The sequence below is a fragment of the Psammomys obesus genome, unplaced genomic scaffold, assembly GCF_907164565.1.
Source record: "Psammomys obesus unplaced genomic scaffold, mPsaObe1.curated_primary_1811, whole genome shotgun sequence".
NCBI classification, from domain to species: domain Eukaryota; kingdom Metazoa; phylum Chordata; class Mammalia; order Rodentia; family Muridae; genus Psammomys; species Psammomys obesus.
This window is the reverse complement of record NW_026585587.1, coordinates 7493702-7517526: the sequence shown is the minus strand read 5'-3', so window position 1 is coordinate 7517526 and position 23825 is coordinate 7493702. Positions and strand designations below refer to the sequence as shown.

Sequence of the window (23825 nt, the reverse complement as noted above, 5' to 3'; positions counted from 1 at the left end):
TCGCTCATTTTCAACCCTGCCTGCTATGGAGGGAGACTTGGGTCATGTGGCTAGAATGGAAGCACTTTGTGATAAATTCTGCAAGTGGTCTCCTTCCTTTGAGTGATGAAAGCATGTTGTATGTTTCCGCCCTGGTGTGGTCTGACTGTGCCTCCAGAGGCTCTGGTACTTGAACACTTGACTCCAAGCTCACATCCTTGCTGGCGGAAGTACATCACTGAGAGTGATCTTTGAGTCACAGATTCCTGCTGTGACTGTCCTGTCTACTGCCTGTTGTCATGCCTTTCCACCTTGATGGACCTTTATCCCTCTGGAACCATAAGCCAAAACAACCTCTTCCTTCTGTGAGTTCCCTTGGTCCTGGCACTTTATCACAACAACAACAACAAAAAAAAAAAAACTAATGGAGACCCAAATACCTGTTTTTATTACATTTGATTTATGATAACCAAGGCAACAGCAAACACCTGGAATAATGAAGAGATGATAGACTCTGTGTTTTACCCCCCAATTTTGTCTTTGAGAATAACAGAAGTGATTGCAGACCCTGATAGTGAGGCAGGACCACAGGTGAGGCCCGTTTTTAATACTCCTACTTACAAAGTCTGAAATTACTAGAGCAATCAATGGAAAGATAAATATTCATGTGGTTAAAAGATACCCAGCTTATGTAGTAAGTTAATGGTAGAAGTTCCTATACATTTACCACTTGTCAAAACAGAAGACAGAAATTCCGGAGTGTTAGGAGCAATTGTTAGTTGAATGCCAATTATGAATGCCAGGAGACTACCCCTGGCATTTGTGGAAATCTCTGGAGAATTGTAATTCACTTCACATACTGTTTCTATGAATGCCTTTTTCTAAGCTATAAGACTAGGCTGTTAATTACAGGTATGGCTTGGTGAATTCTCTCCAGGGCCTGACAGGAGCATTTCCTATCTTCTTCAGATGCTGATCTCCCTGGAAGATTCTGTTTCCTGCATGTATTGCTTTTCTCTTAGTATGGAATATCCCAACTGAATAGCCTTGAGCAATATAGATATTGATCATCCATCCCATCAAGAAGTACAGACAGGAAATGCTCAGCTTGCTTAATTCTGTGTGGTGAAGTCACCAAGAGCCAGTTGCTTTCTGCTCTTCTCTGCTGTCCACAGTGTCAGCCTGGATCCTGCAAAGTGGAAGATGGGTGTGAACCCCCAGGCCCATCATGACCTAATCAGAAGGGAAGACAACCTCTTTGCACAACTCTCTTTTTTGTCAGAAGATCTTTCCCTGGAGGTCCATAGAAGGCTCTCCTTGCTAGTTCTTTAATCATGACTGGATCACACATGTGTTCCTCTGTAAAGAAGTCTGCTGATGTGTCAGACTGCCTGCCTCATACACACTCAGAGCAGAAGACTGAGACAGAATCTAGGCTCAGCTGTATGTCTCCCACCCCAGGCAACCGCTCCTTCCACAGCTTTCGTGGTCCACGCTCTGCACAAGATGGGGATTCAGCAAATGGAAAGCTAACAAATAAGGCATCTGAGAACCAGCAGGGACCGGTGCTGACTCAGCCCCACCTCAGTTTGCCGTGGAGTGTTTCTGACTTTGGCGTAGAGGTCTCCTCAGACCAAGAACCAGGCCTAGTTTCCCGGTAGCTGGTGATGCTGAGCTGGGAGTCTTCCCAGGTGGGCCATGTTCTGGTTGGAAAACCATTCGAGACACTGGCTTGCCCAGGCAGGGTAAGCACAGAGATCGCTGCAGAAGAGCTATAGACATGCCAAAACTGACCCCGCAGAGATGGGAGATTTTACCCCAGATCTGGAAATAGAAGGGCTTTGTTGGCCTTGCTGGGACGTGAAGGCGAATGTGCTCTGAAGTTAAAACAGGTGCTTCCCACAGGCCCTTTGGAAGAGCTAAATTCAAATGGCTTCCGAGAGGAGAGAACAGTAGTTCAGAGGCAAAGAAGTCAGGGAGCCTCCTCCCTCAGAGAGACACAAAGACAAGGTACACCCCCTTTGCCCCTCAAGACGTTGGTCGGGGCTCAGCCTCTCCAACTTGCAGTGGTTAAAAAAAAAAATCTCTTTTAACTGAGGGGCCCTGTGGCCGTTGACAAGCATTCTTCCTGTATACTTCCAATGTCTTCCGAGAAGCCAGAGAGAAGTTGGAACTTTATCAGGGACCTTCATCATACAAGGAGATCAAACAGGAATTTTTGTCCTCTGTACTCTCGGGTAAATGCTCAGGGAGGAGAGCCCTAGAGAGCAGCAGACCATTTGAGCTGAAGGAATTAAAATGATAGTTGTTTTAAATCCGAGGAAACCAAAGCCTCAGAGAGACACACCCACAGGTTCTTCGGCTCATTGGGGATGCGAATGAGCCTGCTTTCCATTCCTAATTAGCTACATCATCTTAGGCGTGTTGATAAGCACTTGGAATGCCAGTCTCTTCATCTGTAAAATGGAATTAATAGTGTTGATTGCACAGAGCTGCAGAGAGCATCAGAGGTGTGTGGGCATGGTGCTTCCTAGAACAGGAAGTCTCTTCAGCTGCTCTACACACACACACACACACACACACACACACACACACACACACTCCTCCCTTGAGGGACCCTGGGGCAGCAGGAAGGTGGGCACATTCATTCCATAAGCTCTTTTTTTATTCTCTAGCGCAGCTCAGGGCGAAGAGCTAGGGAGGGGTTCCCAGCCATGAATCCTGACTTTCAGAGAGTGACATCAGCCAGGGTCTGGGTAACAGGCGGGGTGTGGTGTAGGGTCCTCTGAGAGCCCACAGCTGCCCCACTCCACCCCGTTCCTCCAGCCTGCTCTCTTGGAGCTATCCATTCTTTGTCCCCATAAAGAGGCTACCCCTTGAGAAAATGGTAGCAACTGCTGCCAAGTGTGGGATTCATTTTTCTAACTCTCCTTTCCAGTCGCACACTGCCACAAAGAGGCTGTCTGACTGCTTCCAGATTCAGTCAGTATCTGACCAATTCTGGGTCTCCAGGACAATGGCCACCACCTCTACCTCCCTACCACCTAGGAAACAAGCCAGACCATGGTTCCAAAGGTGATGCTCAATTTCTCTTTGGTCCGAAGTAGAACATAGGTCTCAGTGGTAGAGCTCATTCCCAGAATACATGAGGCCCATGTTTAATCCGTAGCACTTGCAAAAATAAAAAGTAAATGAATAAATAATTAAAGCAGTGGCCCGCATGGACCCTTCTAGGAGACTGCATTTGGGAAAGTTATTGTCCAGAGAGAGGAATCCTTCTGTCCTGGGCCCTGGGCCCCTGCCACTTACTGCTGCCCCTATGGTCATTCTGCAGATTTTCTGAAAATCTCTTTGAATCAGAAGTGTATCCTGCAGAGATAGGAAGCTTCCAGCACAAGTAGAGATATCCAGAGCCTGTGGGCAGTCCTGGGATGGCAGCTTGGATTCCCACTTATCCTTGGGATCTTGGCAAGCGGTGGTTTGCCTCCGTATCTTCAGAGTTTGATGTGATCGCCTCACAAGGGGCTTGTAAGGGACAAGAGAACAGCAATTGTTTTCCTAAGGCTTTCACCAAGTGCCACACAAATAACTCCACACATAAGTGATTACCGTGTATTTAAAATGCTGTGGATGGCAGGGGGAAAAGTCCTGCTCCAAGCGGGGACACATCTCCATGCCAGGAAGCAAAAGCCCTAACAGTGAGATGCCTGCAGTAAGCTGAGAATTAAATGTCAGCCAAGACTTTCTCCTGCTCTCATTTCCCACCATCACCACATGCAGACAGCCAGACACGAATAGATGCATTCTGACAGCCACCAGCAGTCAAAGCCACTTAAAATATTCAAACAGCCCTAACGTGGGGCATTTACGATGGCTTTAATTCCATTGACTGCTACCTTTAAGTATTCTGAAAAGTGAAGAGTATAAGGCATGGACATTAATTTTCAACCTTATCTTTGGTTGTTAACTTCTCACTCATCGATTACCTAGAGAGACTTCTAAAGGAGGAATCTGCCTTCACCTTGCATTGCAGTGTTTAGGTTAGCTAGATGTCACTTGCAGCCAGGCACGTGCTGCACGCTTAGACTCCCAGCACTTGAGAGGCCAAGGCAGGAGGATCTCTGGTTGAAGGCCACCCTGGATCATAAAGTCAGAACAGTCAAAATCTTCAAACAAACACACAAATAAATAATCACACAAAGCAAAACAAAAAAAGAGCTTTTATAAAGATAGTTCAAAGCCACCGAACTCTTAATACACACACAGAGAGATACACACACACTTCCACTTTGATAGAATGGTGTTAAAACAGCCTTATTCTAGGTGGGGAAAAGGTCAGTAGACTGTGATTGTGTAAAGCCACACAGTCTTTTAGCGTGACAACTTAAATGTTCTATCTCTGAGGTGAAAGTGGACTCAACACAAAGTGCCCAATCTGGTAACCAGCCAGGCCTGTTCCAACATGGGACAGATGGAGAATACAGACAGGCCAAACCTTTGAAACTGCAGCGCAATTTGGCAAAGAAAAAGTACAAATAAAATACAAGGGGAATGAAACCCAATAGAACTTTAAATAAGTGTCACATGAAAATAAATGAACAATCCTGGACCAATAAAGTTAAAAACTTAGATGAACTAAATAATTTCCTAAATAATTTAGTTCACTCTCCAAAACAAAAGTGGGCTTCTGGGCTAAGGCAGCATGTGGATAAGGTATATCTACTATTTTTTCCTCCATAAGCATGATTAAAACTACTATCAAACATCTTTTAAATAAAGAAGAAGAAGATGAAGAAGAAGAATATGACAGAGGAGAAGAAGGAGAAGAAGAGTTAAAAGTCCTGGGAGAATAGAATCTGCTGGTCCCTGTGACTGGCTCTCATGAGCCCAGGCACAGTTCTGCCATGTCCTATTTTCCAGACACCCTCCCTTTGGGGACCACTGCTGAAAGACATGTGAGGTTAGCATTTCACTGTGCTCCTGGCCAGCTGGGCCCATCATCCCCATGAGAAAGCTGGACGTCCACCCTCACCCTTTCTGCACATGATCTCCGTACCCAGAGCATGGAAGGACCAAGAGTGACACCCTGCTGTGTCTACTCTTATCAGGCCTCTGACCAGGAAGCCTTCTAATTCTTCTCTCATTCCCTGTGGCATTGGCACAGGTCAAAGAGGGCGTCACAAGTGATTCTAGTACCATCTTACCTTAATAATAGTGATGTCAAGCCCAGTGCCCTGAGTTCCTTTTTTCCTTGGCTAGCCTTGGAGGAAATCTCAGATAAATTTATGCTTGAAGCATCTACACATCTCTGGCATCTCCCAACACACACTCACAACATCAGCCTGAACCTCCCACTCAGGTTCTACTCTGGGCCCCTGCTGCTGAGGCAAGTCCTGACTTTTAAATCTACAAAAAAAAAAAAAAAAAAAAAAAAAAAATAGACAACATCTAATTTGTTTGCATTACAGCGATCACACTTGATAGCTTCAACATAAATGTCTCCTTCCTTACACAATATTTAAAAGTGTAATTGAACATACTCCAAAACATTTCAAATTCTCCTTTCAAATTCTCAGCCACAGAACCTTTCAGCAGCCTAGTACCCTTCCCTTCCAGTGGCCTGAGTTCTGAGAACCTGAGCAAAAGGCCTAGCAGAAGACATCATCCACACTTACCACAACAAATAAAATTGTCATAGTTGTCTAGGATAGGTGCCTTCTGGTGTCAGGCAGACAGAGAAAGTGGGTTTTATAGGACGAACCCACTCCAGGCTTTCTGTGTGTGAGTTTTACTTGTAATACCGAGAAGGGGGAATGCAATACAGTATGTTCTCTTTCTATCCTGAATCCTAGGCTGGATATCCTGTACTCCTCCACCCAGTTCACAGCAAACCATGCCAGCAGACTCCACTGGTACCCATTTTACAGATGATGAAAATTCTCTTTCTGCTACAACTACTATTTCAGTTTCATCAAACTTGAGAGAGCTAGACGCCTGCTGAGTCTGGGAAAGAGTTTTCTGTACCTTCCCACACACCTCTGTTCTTCATGCCTTGGGTCAGGGTGAAGGTTTCCAGAAGGTAGGTCCTCTGCCAAGGTAATCCAGAATCCCGGGGACACAAAGCTCGCTGGTCAAGGGTATCAGGACCAAAGACCAAGTGACGCTCCGGCTATGTCAGTCACACCTTCCTTTTGGGTTTATGCTAACATTTGATGCTTGGTTAATGCTACTGAGAAGAGTCTGATGGACATGATTATTCTGGTTCCTGAACTCTCAAGAGAGAGACCACCACTGATCTAAAAGGTATGGATTGCCCTTCTAGATGCCAACCATGCCAAGACAGCCCTTTCTGGTCCTTTTTGGGCACACAGCAACCTCGTAGACAAAGCAGTCACAGATGACACATTGACCTTTTTAAGGTATCCACCTGCTTTGTAAAAAGACATCTCCATCATTAGTTCTACAGCTCAAGACCTGCTGGAGGCTGTATCACTTACCCACAGCCACCCACTTCAGCCCCAAACTCACCAGCTCTAACCATTATGCCAGTGTTCGGCTCTTTCTATCTGACTCCAGGGTGCCCTACTTCTTGGACAGTTTATCTAGTTCAACCCTTGCCTCTGTTTCCTTTTCGATCATTGGATAGCATTCTCTTACCTCTAAAGATTCTCAGCTTTCCATGTGCACCTCCCAAACTGAGCATGGGAAGAAGACATGGGTTTCTATGAAGGAGAAAGGGAAGGAACATTAAAGGGTGGAGTTTTAGCAACTGTCAACCTTTACATGTGATTTATTAATCCCAAATTTAATCCCAGAAATAGATTAAAGAACCCCATGAGACTGAATAAAGGACCAGATTATTGTGAGTGAAAAAGAAGTAGCAAGACATAGACACTAAAAGTCAAGTACAAAGTGTGCTATATAAATCCATTAGGTGGCCAGAAGTTGACCAGGTCATCCAAAACACTGCTAAGAGGGGGCAGGAGAGATCTGAAATTCAGTGTCATATTTAGACTCTGAACTCACTCCAGTGTCTATTAGGGTCACAGCCTTTTTCCGAATTTCTGGTTTATAGGCATCCATCGGTTGTCATGGTCACCATGGTCAAATGGAAAGGGTAGAGATCTTTATTAAAAGATAGAGTTGGAGTTTAGTCAGTGGGTCCTTGTGGGTAAGTGGATATAGCTTCAACAGCTCTTGGGCTGAAGAGCTGGTGATAGTGCTGGCTTTATGGGGTGTGGGGGTGTTTTTAAGGGGTGTGATCTCACCCAAATGAAGCACGAAGAAAACAGCTGGCTGATGTGGTTATGTCTCTCAGACAGAGGGAAGCAAGCTCTGGCTGTCATTCTATCCTAGAGGCAGAAACCAATCCATCTCCCACTCAAGGCAGAACTAACGGGCTGAGGAAGAGAAAGCCCTCCAAGACCACCCCACTGTGTGACTGCCCTGTTCTCTGCTTCACCTATACAACTAATAGGCTCACATCTGGGAAGAAACATTAGCCTTACCATCACATCTTACTAAATAAGTCATTTTAAACTAATTACCACACATTCTAGAAAGAATTAGCTCTGGGTGACTCTTCCATGCCTGCTGATTATCAAGTTGGCGGAATTCATTAGTCCTGTAGATAAACCCGTGGATTTCTAAGCACTGAGTAGAGACGAGCTCACTCTCCCTCTCACAGTGGATTGCTCCTGGAAGCCCAAGCACACTGGAACAAGCCTGTCTGGGGAAAACTCCAGCCTGCAATGAGCAACATGGCTGGGGGAACATGACTGACCTCACAAGATTCTCCACAGCCTGAGTGGAGATAACCCCCTCACTGCTTGACTTTGTCCTTTGCTTGTTTAGGGCTCCCAGGGGAAAACTGGGAATCTCAAAGGACAAGGGAATGCTCTGAGCAGAGGGGCATAACTCAGAGTGAGCCCTATATGGGACCACAGCTGAGGAGTGCTGTGCTGGGGCAGTGGGCGGGGTGATGGCGGCTGTGTGGACAGCCACAGGCTTGAGCGCTACCCTTTCCAAGCTTTCCCTGGCACCGCTAAGCGTCAATAACTAAATTCCACGGACTGTCTGCTGCATTCTGGGCACTGATCCGAATGCAGGAGATGCAGCCATCATCCTGATCACCCAACTCAGTGAACACACTGCAGTTTCTCTCATTTCCAGATAAGAAAACATAGGGACTGTGTGGTGGTTTGAATGAAATGGCCCCCATAGGCTCATAGGGAGTGGCATTATTTGAAAGGATGAGGAGCTGCGACCTTGTTGGAGGAAGTGTGTCACTGGCAGCAAGCTTTGAGGTTTCAGATCCTTAATCCACCTCAGTGGCTCACCCTCTCTTCCTGCACCTACCTATCCAGATGTAGAACTCTCAGCTCCTTCTCTAGCACCGTGTCTGCTTGCATGCTGCCATGCTGCCTACCGTGATGATAATGGTCTAAGCCTCTGACCCGTAAGTCAGCCCCAACTAAATGTTTTTCTATGTAAGAGTCGCTGCTCTCCATCCACAGAGCGCTGCAGCTATAAGCTGTGGAAGGACACCATGGTGCGCCCTACCAGAAATTAAAAAACAACAACAACAAAAAGAAACAGTTGATTACTCACAGTTTGAGGAGTCTGGTAGCGATTCTGATGATGATTTTATTTCTTCAACCATGCCTATAAACAAAAAATCCAAAACAGTGCCAAAGGAGTTAAAGCAAAACAAACCAAAACCTAACTTGAAGAATGTCCAAAAAGAAGACATCTTATCAACAAAACCCCCTTAAAAAAAAGGGTAGCTTTAGATGACAAGGTCTTCCATGAGGCCTAGAAGTTGCTCTGGCTTTATCCGTGAAGGAACTTCCAGCACTCAGCAACCAAGTGAAGAAGTCTCAAGAGAAAAGCACTGACAAACAAGGCGATAGGAAAACAGAAATAACACATAAATCTCGTGTTTCTAACTGCAGTGTAGCCAGTGATGATAAAGATTTGGATAAGATCATGGAGGGGGATGCCGTCGGTGTTGAAGGGGAGAGAACAGCAATGTCTGAAGCTGGGGCTCGAAGGAGGAGGGTGCTTTTGGAAGGCAGAGATAGCAGCGGTGCTACTGACACTGAGCCAGACACTGCAAATGGTGGAGATTCAGAAAGTGATTCTGATTTTGATGATAGTGAAGAAAGTGATGAGGACTGTGCTGTGAGAAAACATGAGAAACAAAGAAGAAAGCAATATAGAAAAAAACCACAGTGGGAAAGAAAGGAAGGAAGGAAGGAAAAAAGGAAGGAAGGAAGGAAGGAAGGAAGGAAGGAAGGAAGGAAGGAAGGAAGGAAGGAAGGAAGGAAGGAAGGAAGGACACAAAATCCCAAAACCCAAATATGAGGCATCAGACCCAGCTCCAGCTTCCATCAGGTCAGGATCTCCATCTTTACCCCAGGCTGTTGGTCTTTTTTCAGAGACCACTAGGAAACCAGCAAACATGTGCGGTCCTTCATCTGAAGGCAAGAGGCCCATGGGGGTCCCACCAGCCGCCTCCCTCGGGGAGCAGAAGCTCCAACACAATGCCCTGGCAGGAGCACCCCCAAGTCCCCAAGTCAGAGCCATGCCTGGGCCTCTCCCTATTAGCACCAATTAAGCATTTGCACCCAAGTGCTGCAAGCAGCCACGTGAAGTAGCAGGAAAGGACCGCTGGGACCCTCAGTCCTGCAAGCAGGTTGTCGTATTCAGCTTTCGCATGGAGAACCTTTAACAGGTCACATGAAGGACCTCTGCCTGTTTTGTGATTCTGGCCTCATCAAAGCTCCTCTGTCCTTCAGCAAAGGGTCCTCGGGAGCCCTTGTGCCACGCCTGAAGAACGTGTTGTGTTTTCTTACATTTTAGAAGTCATCACTTGAGACTCTGCATCGTGTCTGTAGTTATATATGACTCCCGGCTCTGTCTGGCAAGGGTGGGCAGCCTGAGTTATATCAGGAGGCATTTCTGAAATTTACCCCACCACTATGTTTCTTTAGGTTTATTACAAGCTTGCTGTCTCTATCTAGGTCTTTCTTAGTAAGAATTCTGCTTTTGTACGTATTAAAATGATTACTGCAGCATGGGAAGAGATGGTTCTTGTACAGCAGATAGAATTTAATAACACTTTATGGACTATTCATTGTTAAAACTTTTAATAACAGTGAAAAGATTTTAAAATGTGTTCTTTGATACCATGTATCCACCTGTCTGTCTATAGATTAGTGAAAGAAGTCTTCTGTGGTCAGCATAAGCAAGGTAAAGCAGTGTCTTCATCACTTCAGTTGAAGCCAGAGCGTGAAAGACTGCCTGTCAGCTTCTCACTCCTATCATATTAGCCAATTCAGCTTTTTCAAGAAGCTTAGATATTGTCAATAAAAGTAATTCTTTTTATGGTGAGAATATAAACCTGTTTTTGATCACTATTTAATAAAAAATTAGTTTATCATAAAATATAATGCCTCGCCTAGTTCTCAGCTATGAAACATCCATGTTACCATGAGAAGCAGTTTTGAATTATGATTGAAGTGAGCATTTGCCTATTAAAAAAAAAAGAGTTGTTATGGTCCTGGTGTCTCTTCACCATGAGGGTGATTTGAACTATGGGGACCTGTCCCAAGAGGTTTCAGAGGAGAAGAATATTATTATGTAGCCTGGAGACTCTTCTTGTGATATTTTGGTCAAGAATGTGCCTAATTTCTTCCCTTGTCAAAAAAAAAAAAATCTGCCTGAGAGTTATGAAGTAACAGCTTTGGAAGAGGAAATTTTATGTTTTGTTTTGTTGATTTTTTTCTTTTTGTTTTTTTGAGGCAGGGTTTCTCTGTGTAGCCTTGGCTGTCCTGGAACTCAATCTGTAGACCAGGGTGGCCTCAAACTCATAGAGATCCACCTGCCTCTGCCTCCCAAGTGCTGGGATTAAAGCAGGCAGCACCATTGCCTGATGGCAGAAGAGAGTTTAAAACAGACTAGTACTGACTGTGTCCTCCGGTTATAAGTGGTTGGTCACTCTTATGCAGATACATAATAAAAAGGAGCAAGCTGATCAAGGAAAAAATACAAAATGTGCAGTTTGAGGAGAAAGGAGGTACCAGAAATTTTAGCAGAGCTAAGTTCTGTGTTCAAGGAGATAAACAGATTAAAGAAAATCCTGATGTGGTGGTATCAGAGCAAGACCCCACCAGCATCTTAGGACTGGGCTTGGTATCACAGGCCTTTAATCCCAGCACTAGGAAGGCAGACTGAATTCAAGGCCAGCCTGGTCTACAGAGCCAGTGAAGGAAACCACTGAAAACAGAAGGCTGGTGAAGATGTGATTGAACAAGGGGGCCATGTTCCAGTCCCTGCAAGTAGGATAACTGGGTCATGTGGTTCTGGCCTTAGAGTCAAGGATACAAGAAAGGAGTTAGGGAATACCCCTCCATGACAAAGGAAAGCCGTTTGAGACCAGCTGTGTGGCTGGGGTGTCCCAGAGTGGAGGCCCACTGAGGCCATTGTGTGAAGCCTGGATTTCATTGGAGATCCCAAGATTTTGAAGATGCCAGAGCCATGGGACACCAGCCAGGAAGAGCTGCTAACAGGGAGGGGAACCAGCCCAAGAGAAAGGAGCTGAGCCCAAGGCCTCGTGTGCGCTGAACACGTCTCCAGCACAGTGCTCTCAGTGCATGCTGCATTCCATACATTTGCAAGTTGGCCTCTATGAATTTGCAGATGCTGAATTCAAACTGAATAACCAGCACCCCTGGAGTGTATAAGAGAGCCACAGGCTGCATGAAGAGCCTAGGAAAGGAGGGCAAGAGTAGAGAATGAGGTGGTCTTTCCTGAAGGCAACCCAGAGACCACAGACTCGTATGCCGCTGGTCCCAAGGGTAGACAGCGTTGGAGCTATGTAAACACATCTTGGGTAGTCCATGGGGTACATCCCTGAGGCAGGCAATCTCTAATTCTCTAAATCTCTAATTGGAGGACAAGCAGGGGAATCAGAAAATGGATGAACATCCTAACCCTGCCAGGAGCCAGAAAGACACCACTCTCTCCCCCAAAGCTCAGACAGCATTAGGGACAAGAGAAAACATGAGCTTAGGGCAGCTGGGCCTGGTCCCACTGGTGAAAAAAACTAACAAAGGGAGTCCTGAGAGATGTAGTTAAAGAGAGAGTGGCCTCAGGATGCCAGGGCCCACAGAACTCAATGGGAAGCAAACGCTGATGTAAGACAGCAGAGGAAATACTGTTTCAGCCTGCAGAAACCTAGCTATGTACAGGAGACTTCTGGCTGCTTCCACAAAAGGTCTTGCCCCATTCCAGACTTCAGGGAAGCCTGCCTTCTCCAGGCCAGGAGAAACAGGGTGATGGCCTGAGTTGGTGCTATGGGAAAGGAAAAGGAAGTTAGAAGAGACAAGAAAGAAAGTTGGCTCTAAGTTGACTCGTGGTAGGGGAGCCCTGAGATAATCAAAGAGGTTTGGCTGGATGGCAGGGTGGTAGGGACAAAAAGAGGAATAGCTATAGCTGGGGACATGGAGAAGTCCAGCCCACTCCCACAGCGCCTTTCTCTCGGGTCAAGCCTTCTCTTCCTTTCAGGCTGAAGAACCACCTCAGGGGCTCTCAAAGGTAGATCAAAACTAAAAAGACCATGTAACAGAAACTGGGGAGGTGGATGACATGGTGATGGAGTGCATCAGGGAGCCTGACAACAGAAGCCTGAGGAGGTCCATTAGTTGCTTCTCTTTTTGCTGCAACTTGGGAGAGGAAGGATTTATTTTGGTTCATGGCTTGAGAGGGTGTAGTCTCTCCATCCTTGCCCTACACCAGCAATGAGCTGCTCCATGGCAGCGGGTGGCTCCTGGCAGCGGGTGGCTCTGTGGCTGCTTATTCTCATCTCAGTAATGAGAAGACAGAGAAGGGAGAATGCTGATGCTCAGCTGGCATTATCCTTCCCCAGCTTTGATTTGGTCCCCAGCAGACAGCCAGGGTGGCTCTTCTTCTGAGAGTTCCTCTTTTCTAGAAATGCCTTCAAGAGCTCACTGAAAGCGTTGAGGTGGATATTAACGATCACTGAAAAGCAGAGAGAAGCTGAAGCCTAGGAAAATCATGAGGGAGGAAAATGAGGCCAGTTATGACCCTCACAGCTCACAATGGGGAGGTCACACACAGGTAAATGGGGTTTGAATAATTCTGGATGAGCAAGGAATGGAGGCGAGCATAGTAAGAAAATGGCAACTCAGGGTATGCACAGATCCTTCAACTCCAAGGGCCCATATGAGAAATAAGAATTTCTGTCTCTACAGGAGTACTAAAAAAATGCAAATATTTTGAGTTATTAAAACACAATTTATATACCTCAGATTATTATTAATGCCTGCATTCTTCAGGTTAGTTCTCTTCTAATGAACTAAAATAAAGTATTGTCATTGTATCACCACAGATTACTGAAATATTAAAAACAGACAAACAAATTCTCCCTTAATAACAGGAAAACCCTGCTAAAAGCATTACTATCCTGTTTTTCCTTTATTTTCAGTGTGCTGGAGGCTTTGGTCAATCTTCCTTTATAAGCATGTCCAGAGTTTGACCCTATCTCCATAAGTGTAGACTGTCCCATACCGTTGTTCCCTCTCACCTGGGTTGTGACCACAGCCTCCTGGCCATATCTCTGCTGCCCCTCAACTCATTTCTGGTCACCAGCCAGCCTATACTGACAAGGTGGAGCTTTGTCACTCTAGCCTGAAACCTCCAGAGACTTCTGTTCCTGCCTGTTTATGCTTTGACAAAGCACGTGAAACGGAATAATTTGTCACAGAAACTTCTTATGGGGGAGAAAGCCATGACCATAGCATGAGGCAAGTTTAGTGTCTGGCGAGGGCTCTCTTCCAGTGTCCTCCCCTGGTGGAAAGGCACAGATCCATTCACAAGGGACGCCCTCATGGCTTCATCACTCTCCCAAAGGTTCTCATCTCAAGTAACACCACAGTGGAAATCAGGGGATTCCACGTGAATTCTGATACGGCACTGACACTCAAACCAGAGCAAAGACCTGATCTGATCTTGCTCCCCCTTCCCACCTCCCTCCTTGCTCTTCTTCAGACCTGCTGTGTCCGTGTTTCTTGTGCTGTCTCAACCTGCAACACTCATCTAAACGGCACGGAGCAGGTTCCTTGTGTTTCCCATGTCTTTATCCAAGTGCCATCATGTCAGAGTTGCCTTTCCAGAACTGTCTACTTAAAAGTGAACACACACACACACACACACACACACACACACACACACACACACCTTTTCTTCTTTCCCACCAATGTTTTATTTCTTTTCTTATAATATGTGATGTGTGTACACGGGTGTATATGTGAGAGAGAGAATCTCCTCTTCTGTTGTCTGTTCCCTCACCTTGAATGTGACTCTCCAGAGACAGAGACTCCAAGCCTAGAAAGTATCTAACACCCTGTGGGCACTTGAACACAAAACAAACAAACAAACAAAACAACGGCAGCAGATTGAATTTCAAGCTCTTGAGGGGCACTGGCTCCTGAAGCTGCCTCAGACGGACTCCGAGGGAGACCTGGCTGCAGGAGACTGTCAGTAGGGGACACCAGCAGGAGTCAAACCCACTGCAACACCCTCAGTAACGTGCGCCTTCAGCCTCCTTACACACATGGCTGCTCCCTCCTCAAGACCCCGGCTCCATAGTGGTCAGAGGTTCAACTTCCTGGGATCTTTCCAATGAGTTCCTAAGTGTTAATAACCCTGGCGACGGCTGGGTGGCGGTGTGTGTCTGTGCCCCCAGGTACTCAGGAGCAATGATGCTCCAGTCTAGACCGTTTGGCAAGGTCCAGTCAATGATATTATTTCCAACCCTGTGCCTTTGTTCACTAAACTCTCGGCAGCAGGTACCTCCGTGGAACCTTGAAGTTCTCATTTCATCCATTCAGCTCCTACTCTCTAGACTATTTAAATGTGTCCCATTCCAGTTCTTCTGTTCAGATGACTGGTCTGGCTTCTGCCCCTTCAAAGAACAGGGTGGGGACAGCCCACACTCAGGGTAACACCCATAACTCCATGCCTAATCGTCTGCCAGGACCGGAATCTAAAAGATCAGCTCTGGCTCCTCCAGCCTCGCAGCTTAGGGAGGTGACTCTGGCTCCAGTCTCCACTGTCCCACCAACCCCCCAGAAATCCTGAGACAAGGCTTGGGTTCCCTATGTTGCATGATCCTTGCCCATACCTCCTCCTGCATTCCTTTCAATGTTTGAGGCTCCTCCCATGTTATTCTATTCAAGGCCCTGCAGCCTGAAATGCTTCCTAGCACATAGTAGGCCCTCAGTAATGCTCATTACTGTTTATTAGCCTCAGAAGGGCACCGAGCCTAATAGCATTTGATAGCCCGGGTATTACCACATGATACAAAACTGCTCATTTTTATATGCTGTCCAAAGTGCTGTAAATTAAAAAAAAAAAAAAAAAAAAATCCAAGTGGCAGTGAAAAGAAAGGGAGAGAGCAGCCCAGAGCCTGTGCTTTAATCACCACCATGTAAATTGGGACTTTGAGATGTGAAGACACGCAGGTTCCCAGCGAGTCGCTCTCCTCCTAATGCTGGGCTATAATTATGTTTGCATTGAGTCTGCATGTTATTATTTACATTTCTGTGCTGGTGTTTGCACAGTTGGCCCAGTTCCCAAGGAGGCCCTTTCTGCCTGAGCTCAGAGGTTGATGTGCAGCTCCTGGAAGGGCTCTGCTGTGGGCCTGAGAGCTGCCTTGCTCCCGAGCAAAAAGGGGTGTGTTGGCCAGGGCTCTTCTTCCCAAGCCCCACATTTGCCTCCTCTCCTCTCTTGCCCCCGCCTTTCTTCTACCCTCCCCCTCTCTCATCCTGGAAGCATCTATTAGACTTGCTTGTACAATACATAAGGACCCCGTTAGAGCTGCTGTGCTTCCCCCTGTGCAGTTAGCGAGTGCATTGTTGTGTAATTCAGAAATTAATTAGCAGTGAATGCTTCAGGAATGCAGGTAGAAGTGGGAACCCACTGCGACCCACCAGCCGTGCAGCTGGATTGCCTCCTAGCTCCTGACGACTCTCTCTAGAATGTCTCTATAAAGGAGCAGTACCCAGGCCACTGAGTTCCTGGGGGCTCTGTCTTCCTCACCCTCAATGTAAACAGCACAAGCTGGCCACACACAGGCTTTGGCCATTGCCTGACAGCAATGTAAAAGGTTTCTCGGCTACACAGAAAGCCAAGATAATGGGGGGACAGAGCTTACCAAGCAAACTGAGCTTAGAGTGTCCTAAAGTAGGGCTGCAGTAACTTTGCACTGGTGGAGAGGGGGGCACAGCACAGGCCTTAGCATAGGTTAGTTCATGCACCAAGACGGGACTAAAGAGAAGCAGCTGCTTTCTGGTCCAGGCTCTGTAGCTGGACTACAGCAGCAAGCTTGGAGTCTCCTAGCCACTGTGAAACCTCCGGAACCATAGAAATCCCCAAGCAGACATGTCTTCCTGGACCCTTACCTCCCCTGTGCTGTCCCTCCTTACGGAATACCTTCCCTCCCACCGGTGTCTCAAACATACCTATAAACGCTTGAGGTTACTGACCAAATGAAGCCCCCATCTACAGAGTCCATACTCATCCCGCAGAAAGCCGCTGTTTCCTGAGGCGGCATTAGAAAGCCTGTCTACTTGGTTGGCCTTTTCTGTACCTTCTTACCATGCTTAGGTCCTCGCTGGCTTTAATGACTGCTACTCCCGTCCCGGTGTCTCTCCCACCGGATGGCAGCCATATTGCCCTGTGCATTCCACCTGCACTCCCTGGGCAAAGGCTGAGCCTGACACACAGCTGCTGCTTAAGAAACATGATTGGATGGTTGAGGCAGTGACCGGCTTCTACTCGAGGGGACCAGGAGGAGATGGGAACTGAGAACAGACATTGGGAGTGGGCACGTCCAAGGCACGGTCACACACTGGCATCCATGATGTCCTGGAAGAGACTCCCCAGCAATCCTTTTCAGAGCTCAGGAGGATGGTACAGGACGATCAGGGCTGGAATTTCAAGAGCGGATGACGGCCCTCATCTCACTCCACTCAACGAGCCTGAGGTGAAGTGACCCAGCAGCATAGTGGGAAGATCCTGGAGCATCCCTTCCGCTTCCTCTCTTGACAGCATTCCCTACAGAACACGCAGACACTGCTGAGTCTTTGCGGTAGACCCCTCGGGATTTTCAGAGCCTCAGAACGCATAGGGGATGGAGGGTAGACGGGAAGATGCAGAGACAGTTGTGCGCATGTTGCGCATAGGAGCGTTTGATGAGACAAGTATGAGAAGCCCGCTGAACCTCAGGCTCCTCAGGCTTGAAATTAATTCACGGGAGGCAGGCAAGCCTCCAGAGCAGCAGCAGGCTGATACTCAACCCCCAACCAGCAGCAACTGAGCTCATGGCTGGCGACTTAGGGTCTGAGGCTCCAGCTTTATCCACAGACCCATGACCTATAAAGCGTGTGTCTGCTGTCAGCCCATTTTACAGACAAAAAGGCACAAAACTGATGGCAAAATGTGGGACATCTGCTTGGATGTGTTAGGGTAAATGGAAGGACTTAGTCACAGGAAATTTCAGCCCAGGAGGACCCTTTTGGACTCCTTTCCTTTGTTGTAGCACACAGAACAAGTCACAGGACCTCAAGTCTAGCATGTGGTTTTCATGATGGCCCTTCCCATGTGCCTGTGATAGCCAGGCTTGTGCTATCTGGCCTCGGGGGACTGTGACATACAAGCAGTGGGAGGAGCACGGCGTCTGGGCTTTCCTGTTGGTGCTGCTGGAGAAGCAACCCAGACACCCATGCTAGGTCACCACTCCACCCTGAACCCTACCCAGCTCGGCTTTTCCTGTATGAAAGCTTGTAGTATGTGCATGTAGGGGGAAGGGGTAAAAAAGAGATGGAAAGAAAAGAGGAGTTTTTAGAAGCCAGGAAGGACATGCTCTTAGCAGAACCTGTTTCTCATCCCTGGGAGGAGCTCAGAGAAAGAAAAAGACTGGGAAAGAAAGACCAGACTGGGTGTGGGCAGCAGGCAGAGGCTTTTAGCCCAGATAGTCCCCAGTCGTGAGGCCCAGGAGACAGAGGCCCCCTCTAAGGATGGACAGGCTTGGACAGCATCCCCGTCACAGTGAAAATGAGACACCCTTTCCCCCTGTGCTGTGCCCTGTAAAGCACACTGTGGCCCTCGGGGGGCAGATATTATGGGAACCCCACGTGAAATTTAATTAGCCTGATGTGCAGAACACATTCACATCACCAGTGTCCTCTTTAAAACCCCAATTATTCCTTACTCCCTCGCTAGCACGAAAAAGGGAAGATGGCCGTAGACTACAAAGTACATGACAAGGGAGTGTTTGAATCCCCATCCAAATAAACCAGCTGTAAAAAAGAAATAGACGTTGATGCCAGTCAGTGAGATCTGAATGGAGATTGGTTACTAAACGTGATTAAAGAGTTATTGTTAATTTTGTCGCCTTGGACCAGGAGCTGTGGCTGTATAATAAAGTGTCTTTTCACAGGGATGCCTACAATAAAGTAAAATGTCAGATACCATGACATGATAGTTGACATTTTACAGTAGCAAAAATGTCTTCAAAACAAGAAAGAAAAAAAAAACAGAAATGGCAAAACATAAAAACTTATTTACTGTATGTGGTAATATATGGGGCTTTGACACACTATTGTGTCAATTTTATTTATATTAGACTTACATAAAGATATAAATTTTTATATACTTAATTTTTATATACTTAATTAAAAGATAGTAAGTTAATGTCTATAGAAAGTAATAGAGAGAGAGCTGGATGTATCACCCTGGCACTTCGGATTTGGAGGGAGGATGATGAGTGAGTTTGAAGCCACTTTGGCTATAGAGGGAGACCTTGTCTCAGAAGGAATGACTAGAGATGGAAGCAGCTAGAGCACTTTCCTAGCATGAGGAGCCATCCCAAGTATCACAAAGAAAGAGGGAAAGAGAGGGGGAGGGAAGGAGGAAAGAGAGGATGATGGAGGCAGAGGGACGGGAAGGAAGAGAGATAGGGTGGGGCCATAGCAGAGAAGTAGAGCCTGTGTTTCCCAAGAGTGAGGCTTTGAAGCACTGAGTTTGATTCCTGACATCATAAACGTATTGAATTTGCAAGGAATAAGTTTACAAATGAAAGAATGTGTGTGTGTGTGTGTGTGTGTGTGTGTGTGTGTGTGTGTGTGCGCGTATGTGTGTGTTTACACAGTATTCAGTAACTCAAGAGCCTCTTACATCCTAGTACACTTTAATTCCAACACTTCCTTTACTTTTTATTTTAATTGTTCCAGCAGGCCTTGAACTTGTGGTTCTTCTGCCTCATCCTCCTGAGTAGCTAGAACTAGAGGCCTGCACCAGCAGCCCTGGCAGAATATAATTCTTTAAGGCATCCATAGATGGCAGTTAATTACAGGCTCTTTCCATGCATTTGTGGTCCCCAGATCTGACACAGGAAGAGAAGACACATCATCAGCTTTAAATAGTTCGGTGGAGGGGACAGTGCATCTGCCTTGTTTCCACTCCCCTGACCCATGAGGCCCTCCTTAGACAACTAGTGGACCAAGACAGGCCTCCCCAAGTTGTGAGGAGCCAACATCTGTCTCGAGTTGCAAACTTCTCATTATCACCTTGTTCCCCACTGGTGGGCTCTCTTCTCTGTGCAGTTTCCATCGCTGTTAATGTGTTCCCTCCCAAAGACCCAAGGCACTGGCGGGAAGCTCACGCAGCCCCACCAGACAGACATTCTTTCTGCTCTTGCTCTGTTAGTCTGTGCACACAGAAAGGCTGCAGAACTCATAGCTCTGAAACAACGACATTTAGCCCTCACAGTTTTGGAGTCTGGGAAGTCCACAGTGATATTGCTGACAGATTTGGTGTCTGGTGAGAATGTAGTTCCTGATTCCGTGAGGTCTGACTTTCTACTCCCCTCACATGGTGGGTGGAACCAGGGAGCTCTCTGGGGTCCCTCTATGAGAACACCAAACCCAGGTGTGTATGTTCCACAGTCATGCTAAAATTAGTCCTGATAACACCACATCTAACAACTGACCTTGGGGGAGGGGACACAAACCCTAATTTATAGCACCTGCTATGAATGGCCTTACAGTCCCATGGGACAAAAGAACAGAGTAACAATGACAGCTAAGGCCTCTGAAATAAGACCTACAGATGTGCTCTTTTCTGAAGTCAAAGAGGTCGTGGATAAGCAGAAGACTCAGTCACCCCCCCACCATCTGTTTCACGGGCCGTAAGGTCGCCCGCATCTCTGACTCAGAGTACATGATTAAGGTACAGAATGGAGACAGACGCTCATCCACGATTCAGGGCTCTTGTCAGAGAAGAGTAGACAGGCAGTGGACTAGGAGGACAGCTGTGTCCTGGGGCAGGGCTGCAAGTGCATGGGACTCACAGTAAACCTGAAAAGATGACGGACATCTTGGAACCCAGGCAGGTTGAACTGAACAGAAGAGAGTCAAGCAATTAAGCCTGGCCAAGCAGAAAATGTACAGCTGACTGAACAGAGAGAAGGCTTTGTCCCAGAGACACACTGAAGAGCCGCTGATTGGAGGGAAGCCAGAAGCCAGGGAGGGACCACCCAAGTGAGGTGGAGACCCTCTTGGCCAGTTGAATTGGACGTAAGTGCAAGTCTTCAGAACCAGCCTGGAAACCTCCCATGGCCTGTAGGTAGATGGATATGGGTCTGATTCTCCCCAGTCTCACTCCAAGCTGCTTCTGTGATTATACGTAATTACGATAAGCTCTGCCTAGGCTGGAGGATTTGAGGAGAAAGCTAAATCACAAGACTGTCTCTGTGTGATGTTCTTGCTGTTAAGGAGTTACACAGAGTAGAAGGTACACTTGAAATGCCTCCCACCTAAATGCCAGCTTCGCAGTTCCTGGAGGGCTCCAAGGAGTCTGGGGTTTGTGTGTGGCCTTTGTTTCTTCCTATTGATTAATGAGCAATAAACTGTGCCTTTAAGAAGTGCAGTGAATGGCTGAGTGACACAGGAGGATTAGGTACAATAAGTGATGAGTAACCCTGCCCCTCCACCCTGGATGTCCTTCCAAGCTGAGTTAAGCACCCCCACTAAATTGCTTTATTCTCCTCATGGGACGTGGGAGAACCCAGGAGCTCTCAGAAAATAAATGCACAAATCAAAGGCCTGATGGTTTGTGGGTCAGCCCCGTAGGGCCACAAATTCCCCTGCTTCTGGCTTTGGGGGTGGGGGTGGCAAAAGAAGCACTCAGCATGGATCTTGCAGGTATCACGTGTTCCCAAGAGAAGCATTCCCTTCCCACGGAGCAGAGTCCTGGCTTCGGTGAGTGTCAACTGTATCCAGGCTGGGCTCAAGACACCATAAACTCCTGCATCATCTGTACTGACCAGTGAAAACCCATCCCATCTACTCGGAAACCAGATGAAGCGTCTGATGGTCAGATTGTCCTCACTGGCAAGAATGCCATCTCCTTCATTGCCCTCTTTGTGCCAGGCACTGTGCTAGGCTCTGGGGGAGGGGGGGAGAAGGTATAGGTAGGAAAACACCATTCCTGTATTCACAGACCATCCAGTAGGAGCACGCAAGGCAGCAGGTCAACGTGCTAATTCAGTAGTGTGACATACTCCAATGGGGACATGGGCATGCTGTGGAGGCAATAAGTCTCCTGAGTTGCAGCCTCGTCTAAGCGAGGCTTTTGTGGGGATATGGGTGCAACCCTCAGAGGCCTACATTTTTAAGGCTTGAATCCAATAGTGCTATTGAGAGACGATAGAATCTGTAGGAGGAAAGGTTTTGGGAGAGACCCTTAAGGCTGTATCTTCAAAGGAGATTGAGACTCCCTGATGATCTCCTTCTCTGCTTCCTGGAACATGACATAACTTGTTCACTCCCCTGCTTGCTCCTGCCACAGCACGTCGCTGTTCCTGAGCTTGCCTGATCTTGGATAAGAACCTCCAAACTACAAAGAAAACAAACTTTTCACTTTATAAATATATTGTCTCAGTATTTCATTCCAGTGACAGAAAGCCAACGAAATCAAGGAGCAAGGGAGAAGCCATGCCTAAAAGCAACATTTCTATTGCCTCCATCTGGGAGAAGAGCAGAGAAAGGAAGCCTGAAGCAAACTCTCAAGAGTTATAGCACTGGGATCCTCAGCCCGCTTCGTGGTGGAGTGTAAGACATCAAAGCAAATGCCACTTTCATAATGAGACGGTTTTATTACCAATCCATTCCCTAAAGTAAGGGAGGCCTGAAGGCTTAAAACGAAATACTTGCAAGTTGATTATAATGCAGCCACGTAAAACTATTATAATGCAGCCAAGTAAAACCACAACACATTTTCTAAACTGTCTACACACTCAGTAGTTTCCATATCTTGAACTTGGAATTTTGATGTACTTCCAGGCTAGAGATAAGGGGGCAGTGAGAGTAAGCCATAGCTCTGGATCAGGAACTTGTTCACAAACAGGACATGAGACGATGTCACAGTCCCTGCTGCCAGGGCTTCTGTGTACAGGCATTGAGAAAATACCAACAGGAGTCAGTACCGTTGCCTTAGTGTGCTTTCTATGACGGCTAACCACCACCACCAAGAGTAATCTGGGGAGGACAGGTTTATTTCACTCTGCAGCTCACAGTCCACCATGAAAGGAAGTCACGACAGGAACCCAAAGCAGGAACTAGAGCATAGGGGGCACACTGCTTACTGCCTTGCTCTCCAAGAATCACTCAGCTTGATTTCTTATATAACCTGGGACCAACAGTCCAGGATCGTACTGCACACAATGACTGGACCCCCCCCCCCGTGTCAAACAGCAATGAAGGAAAATGTCCACAGGCTAGCCTGATGGAGTCAACTGTCACCCCTCTTCCCAAATGACTCTAGTTTGTGTGTGGTTGGCTCTAATCGGTACAACCGAACTCTAATCAACTTGATATACAAACACATCACTACTAAACCATAACTTTTCTTACTTGTTTATCCCCAATATTTCCATTTACTATCATAACATAAAACACAATCCAACTTTAAAAGCCCCACAATCTTTAAAAAGTTAAAATACTTTAAAAATTTAGTCTTTTTAAAACAGCCAAAATCTCTTAATCGTGGGGGGCCTTGCAATCCAAAAATAAGTTACATGCTTTCTTATTCCAAGAAGGAAGAACCAGGGCCTAGCTATAATCAAATCAAAGCAAGACCAAATCTCAATGATAGCAGTCTGTTATTAACCACTGCTGATTTTTTTCAGCTTCAGCTAACTAGCTTTGATTGTGCCACTATAGCAAAGATTTCACTTCAGTGTCTCTTATTAATTATAGCTGATTCTTCAGTCCCAGCTTTCAAGCAACCACAAATTCTTAATTAAAAATATTTTATGAACAACCCTGATAGAATCTTTGCTTCCCACAGAAGTTTCACAAACCAGGCCTCTATTGTCTGCATTTCTGTCAGTATTCTCTTCCATGCCAGAACATCCCACCCAGAACATCCCACTAAGCTCTGACTGCTCACGGTTCTTCAACACAAATTACAAACACTTCCACAATCCACCCTCCCTCAGGTCTCACACCACAGCCCACTCTCCAGCGCTAATTTGCATCCTACTTTGCTTTCTATTGCTATGATAAACGCTGTGCCCCAAAGCAACTTCAGATGGAATGGACTTATTTCAGCTTGCAGTTTATAGCCAATCCTGAAGGAAAGTCAGAGTTGGAGCTCAAGGCAGGAACCTGGAGGCAGGAACTGAAGCAGAAGCCGTGGAGAAGCACTGCTTGCTGGCTTGCCTTCCACGGCTCACTCAGCCAGTTTTCTTACACCAC

General features: G+C 46.7%; 1 pseudogene; it reads left to right on the top strand.

Annotated features, from left to right (window-relative positions):
- LOC129678784 (RAD51-associated protein 1-like) overlaps positions 1 to 12883 on the top strand; it is a 33596-nt pseudogene extending 20713 nt beyond the window's left edge.
- The last annotated feature ends 10942 nt before the right edge of the window (positions 12884 to 23825 follow it).